The sequence below is a fragment of the Suncus etruscus genome, chromosome 1, assembly GCF_024139225.1.
Source record: "Suncus etruscus isolate mSunEtr1 chromosome 1, mSunEtr1.pri.cur, whole genome shotgun sequence".
Classification (NCBI taxonomy): Eukaryota; Metazoa; Chordata; class Mammalia; order Eulipotyphla; family Soricidae; genus Suncus; species Suncus etruscus.
The window spans coordinates 206,608,466-206,614,465 of NC_064848.1; positions in this window are offsets into that span (position 1 = coordinate 206,608,466).

Genomic DNA, 6,000 nt, shown 5'->3' on the forward strand with positions numbered 1-6,000 from the left:
GGGCCGGGACTACTGCACCCACTGCTTCCTGGAGCAGAGCTGGAGGGCCCCACAGTTCCAGCCCCTCAACAGCCCCTAAAGCCGCTGCTAGTCCTGGTCCTGCAGTGCCTCACTGCTCCCTTCCCTACGAGGCAGTTTCCTCCTGTCAGCTCAGCGGGTTTTGTCTAACCCACCAGGTCCTGTGGACTGGCCACTCAGCAGAACCACCAGGGGGAGGAGTCCTAGAAGGACCAGGTTTTAGGGAGCATCTTCTGGGGGCTACTCCACCATCCCAGTGCTCCTGGGGCCCCTTTCTGTACCCCTGTTCTCGAGCTTCCAGAACACCCGGAAGCTTCTGCCTTCTGGGATCCACAATGTTGGGGTCACTACTAGCAGAGAACCCCCGCATGCCTCTCCAGTCCGAAGCGTGAGTCCTCCCAACACCTGGGGACCCCGACACAGCTATGTGGCCTGAACATCCTCTTCCCATCAGAGGAAATGGGTGTTGGTGCAATTCATCCTGGCACTGGCTCTTGGCAGGCACGGTGCCCACCCCGGGAGTGTAGGTGCCAGCAGCAGGCACTGTGGGGGTGAGGCGGCCTGGCCCAGCTTCCGCCAGGATCTTTCTCGGGGCTTCAATTGGGGCCTGAACCTGCTTCCATGCTGCCTTTCCTGGGGCTGCCTCCGAGACCCACACACACTTGTTGCTTCCTGGCCGACGTTCTTGTGTCAGACCCGAAGCAGACAGTTCCTCAGAGACCCACATACAGCTGCTTTCAGGAGGCAGACACAGGCTGGTGCAGTTATGCCCCTTAGAGGCTTCGGAGAGGGTTCAGAGGTGAAGGCACTAGCCTCACACATGGCCAAATGGGGTTCAATCCTTGGTATCCCTATGGTTCCCCAAACTGCATTAGAAGTGATTCCTGAGGGGCCAGAGCAGTGGCACAAGCGGTAAGATGTCTGTCTTGCACTCATTAGTATAGGATGGACCGAGGTTCAATCCTCCAGCATCCCATTTGATCCCCCAAGTCAGGAGCGATTTCTGAGCACATAACCAGGAGTAACCCCTAAGTGTCACCAGGTGTGGTCGAAAAACAAAAAAACAAAAAAATAAAGTGATTCCTGAGTGCAGAGCCAGGAGTAAGCTCTGAGCATCCCTGGGTGTGGCCCCAAAACCAAACAATAAGGTTCCCTAGTGTAGGTTATGCAATGTGGTCTGCTAGGAAAGCACCCATCACACTGCTGCCTAGAATGCTCACCCTCAGGACTAGCCCCCTGAGCCTCTGGGCACTCCCTCCCCCATCAGTGCCTCCCCCATCCTGGCTTGGGGGAGGAGGAAGGAGACATGACATCACTGCTTGCTGACTTTGCTCTTCTTTTTTTTTTTTTTTTTGTTTTTGGGCCACACCCGGCGGTGCTCAGGGGTTACTCCTGGCTGTCTGCTCAGAAATAGCTCCCGGCAGGCACAGGGGACCATATGGGACACTGGGATTCGAACCAACCACCTTTGGTCCTGGATCGGCTGCTTGCAAGGCAAACGCCGCTGTGCTATCTCTCCGGGCCCTGACTTTGCTCTTCTGAGGACACCAGCTGTGTGGGGGCCTGTCACCTACTGAGTCCCTCACCCCCCTGCACACAGCACGGGCCTGAGTTAAGTCCCAATTTCAGCTGACCCAAGCCATGCTCTGGGGCTGAGGTGCTGGGTGCAGGAGCACGGTGCAGGGCGGAGCAACCAGTCACAGGTGGGTTCACAGCCCAGGAGAATAGGGGACACATGGCACAGAGGAGGTGGAGGCTGGAGGGACAGGCCATGAGGTGGGGAGGCCTCTGAGGGAGGAGCACACAGGGAGCACCCACAGCCTGACTCTTCAGGAGACCAGAAGGCAGCGCTTCCTCCATCATCTTTGGACCCCAGGGCTGCTGCAGCTGGGAGTAAAGGGGCAGCCCTGGACCCCTGGACTCCTCAGGGAGACTGGTAAACACTGATGTGGTCTTTGGGGTACCCCAGCTCCTTTCTGCTTGTTCTAGGCTGGGTTTTGTGGCTGGCTGTGGTGTGGGTTTTTTTGGGGGTTGGGGTATTTGGGGGGGGTTTGAATCACATCCGGCAGTGCTCAGGGGTTACTCCTGGCTCTGCACTCAGAAATCACTCCTCGCAGGCTCAGGGACCACATGGGATGCCGGAATTTGAACCGGAGTCTATCCTGTGTTGGGCAAGTGCAAGGCAAATGCCTTACCGCTGTGCTATAATTCCAGCCCCATGGTTTTTGTTTTGATGTTGGGGCCACACATAGTGGTACTCAGGGCTTACTCCTGGCTCTGAGCTTGGGGATCCTCCTGGCAGGCTCAGGGAACTCAGAATCAAACTGAACCCAGGTTAGCCAGTGAAAGGTGGTGCCCTGCCTGCTGCGCTGTCTCTCTGACCCAGATCCACTATGTTTTGATGGTGCTGGATGTTCCTTTGATGCTTGGAGTCTCAGGGCTGGTCTTAAGGGACATTGTCGCCAGGTCCTCCCCACTTTCCAGCTCCAGAATGTTCTGGTCCATGGAGACAGGACTCTCTGCCTACTCACCCCACCCACCTGTTCTCTGCCTGGGGTCCTGACGACCCCTGTGACTTTCTTCAGGGCAGCAGGGTAGCCCTGGTACTTGGCACAGAAAGTACAAAGATGGACACAGAATGGCCAGGGGACACAGCGTGGCTGTTGCCCAGAGGCTCCCAACACTGGGTCTCCTTGAGCGAGCTTTGCTCTCAGTAATTCTACCGGCCCCTCTCCCTGGGCCAAATCTCATTTCCTGAGCAAATCCCCTAAGAAACCAACCAGCTTCCTGCTCTGTCTCCATCAACCTCTCTGCAAAAATAAGGCCTGTCATTTGCAGGGGGGCTGGGAGAGGGGTGCTGGGTAATAGCACAACATCAGAGCTAGAGGGTGGCTGAGCCAGGATCAGAAACACCCCAGCATCTGCAGCTGTATAGCTGAAGACACCCTCCCTTCTGCACCCCCAACCCTCGTGCTAGGCAGAGAGCAAAGTCACCCGGTAGAGGTGGTGTTCAGAGGCTCAGGCACACATGGGTGGGGAGAGAGGCCACAGTGGGAGGGGTGGTGGCTATTCCTGGCTCCCCCAGTCCCAAGCTGAATGTGACTCTGAGCGGGCTGAGCGCTTCTAGGAAGGGGCTATGAGGCTTCCCTTAGTACGTGACTCTCCAGATGTCTTGATTTCCCCATCTGCAGAGTGGGGGGAGCAGCCCCCCACCCGTGGTGCTCACTGGGGACTAGGAGAGAAGCCAGAGCATCGAGTACCTGCGGCCCTGACAGTAATCACAGCCCTCTGGGGGTCTTCGGGGCCTGCAGGGAGATCTCACAGCCAGACTCAGCCTGGCTGGGATCAGCTGGGGAAACCCCAGGGAGATGCCCCGAGCAGCTGGCAGCCCCCACAGCAGCCTGGCATGTCTGGGGGAGGTTCCCACCCATGGGGGGGGGTTCATGGGCACGAGAGACTGAGGCTGGGAAGAAACAACAAGCAAGGAGCTCGTGCATGCAGCATTGCTTCCTGGAGAGAAACTGCCCCAACCTGAGATGGCCCTGGAGGTGGAGCCCACGGACTCTGCACTCTCAGCTACCTCGGACAGGACCCCTGAAGCTGGGAGGGGTCTGCAAGGGGACGTGCCATGAAGAGGCCTCCTGTGCTTGGCATGGGGCACACCTGGCCCTGCCGAGAGTCTGAGGCCTCTGGCATGGGTTCCCACCCCACCTGCAGACCGATGAGACAATGAGGCCCCCTGAGGCAGCAGAAACCTGAGAGGGGTCCGTGGGCCCTATGGAGGTGGAGTTCCAAGCCTGGGGTATCAATCAATGCGAGGCCAGCAGACAGGTCACCAACAATGGGCGCAGAGCCTTCTCTGTCCTCTGTGGGGCCTCATGCAGCGACCCTTCTGCCCGCATCACCCAGCACAGGTCAGGGGGTACCACTGGGCTCCAGAGCTGCAGAAACTTCTGGCCAGCTAATTAGAAGAGGACTTCCCAATCAGCCAATCAGAGGAAGGCTTTTCCAGAAGCCCATTGGAGGGAGGTTTCCCTGCAGGCCAATCGAAATCGAGACTTGTCTGGTCCCCACACTGATGCAGCCATACCAGGTGAGGGGGACATCTGCTTGCCTCACCACCAACATGCCCCTGCAATTCCCCGACACAGCACTGGCTGGAGGAGCTGCTTCTAAGGGGGTGCAGTTGAGGATTGGGGGCTCCTTGGTGCCATTGCGAGCTCCAGCCCTGACCTACCAAATCAGGCCCCAGCTGTCCCCGCAGGACCAGCCAGCTCAGCTCTATTCTGAAATTTCAGAGGTTCGGACCCTCCTCCAGAGTCCTTCACCTGCCAGGGCTGGCAAGGGTCTGGGTACCCTTCCTGGTGATAGGAGACTTGCTGGTGCACCAGGCAGGGGCATCTGTTGGTTCCACCTGGCTGCTAAAGATGCTCCCTGCTCCCCAATTTCATGGATTAGACAATTGAGTTCTTCCCTGCCAGGAGATCAACTTGCTTGCCTCTAGAGTGGCTCTTCCCATAAACCAACCCCAGGTCTCCCATGAATCCACTTGAATTACAACGCTAAAAATGAGAAGGAAATGTTAAAACAACAACACAAACCCCCACACCCAGCAAGTTCGCAATAGCCAGCGCGGCCGACGGCTCAGCACAGCCCAGTGAGAGCCCAAGCGCCAGGAATCAATAATTCATTGGCTTGAATGAGATAAGGACTCTGAGGGATCTCAGTCCTGCTCCCCTGACTCCCACCTCCCACTCCATAAATGCAGGTCCATCACCATGGGAAGGAGAGTCTGGGGGGTCCTGGGAGACAGTGGAAATGGGGGGCAGTGGAGCCACTGTCTTCTGCCCTGTGCTGGGTGTGTCCTTGGAAATGCCACGCAGATGGAACAGAACCACAGAAACACACGCTGGGAAACTGAGCCATATGTATGGGAAAGGCAGGGAACTGAGTCTGTGTACAGGACAGGGCCTGGAGGTGCAACAGACTAAGATCCTGGATTCGAACTCCACCACAGGGCCCTGAGCATTGCCAGGAGTGGTATGTAATTAGAAAACTCTATCTCTTAGGGCCAGGCAATAGCACAGCAAGGAGGGTATTTGTCTTGCACTCAGCCGACCTAGGTTCGATGCCGGCATCCCATAGGGTCCCCCGAGCACCACCAGCAATGATTTCTGAGCACAGAACCAGGAGTAACTCCTGAGCACCACAGGGTGAGATAAAAAACAAACAAACAGGGCCCGGAGAGATAGCACAGCGGCATTTGCCTTGCAAGCAGCCGATCCAGGACCAAAGGTGGTTGGTTCGAATCCCGGTGTCCCTTATAGTCGCCCCCCGTCCCCGTTCCCCCCCCCCCCCCCGTGCCTGCCAGGAGCTATTTCTGAGCAGGCAGCCAGGAGTAACACCTGAGCACCGCCGGGTGTGGCCCAAAAACCAAAAAAAAAAGGAAAAACAAACAAACAAAAAGAAAATGCTGTCCCCCAATAGCAGCTGATGCAGGGAAGCGGAGCAGGGAAGAGCTGGGCCAGTAGCCCCAGAGGATCAGAACTGCAGCCTCAGGAACTGCTCACAGCAGCGAACCCTGAGCATGTTCTGGGTGGCACAGAAAGACTACTGCGTGCGGGCACACAGTGACCTGGACAGCACCACACACAAGCATGACTACCGGGCACCCACAAGGGAGGGGAAGATGCTCACATCCTCCCCGTTTCTCTGCGGAGGTTTGGGGCCCAGGAAGCAGAGCTTGTTGACCAGGTGCTTATGTTGGGGGATCCCGAGGCTGCCCCCCAGTTTTCCAGGAACTCAACCACACTGGATTGAATTTCTGTCCCTCCACCTCTGGGCATCTCAAGATAAGCCAAGGTTTGGAGAAGACCCAGGTGTGCTCCAGTCCCAAGAGGTGCCCAGTGGGTCCAGGGCACAGTGGGCAGAAGACACACCTCAAGATGTTGGCAGTGATGTCTCCCAGAACCCAGGAAGCTC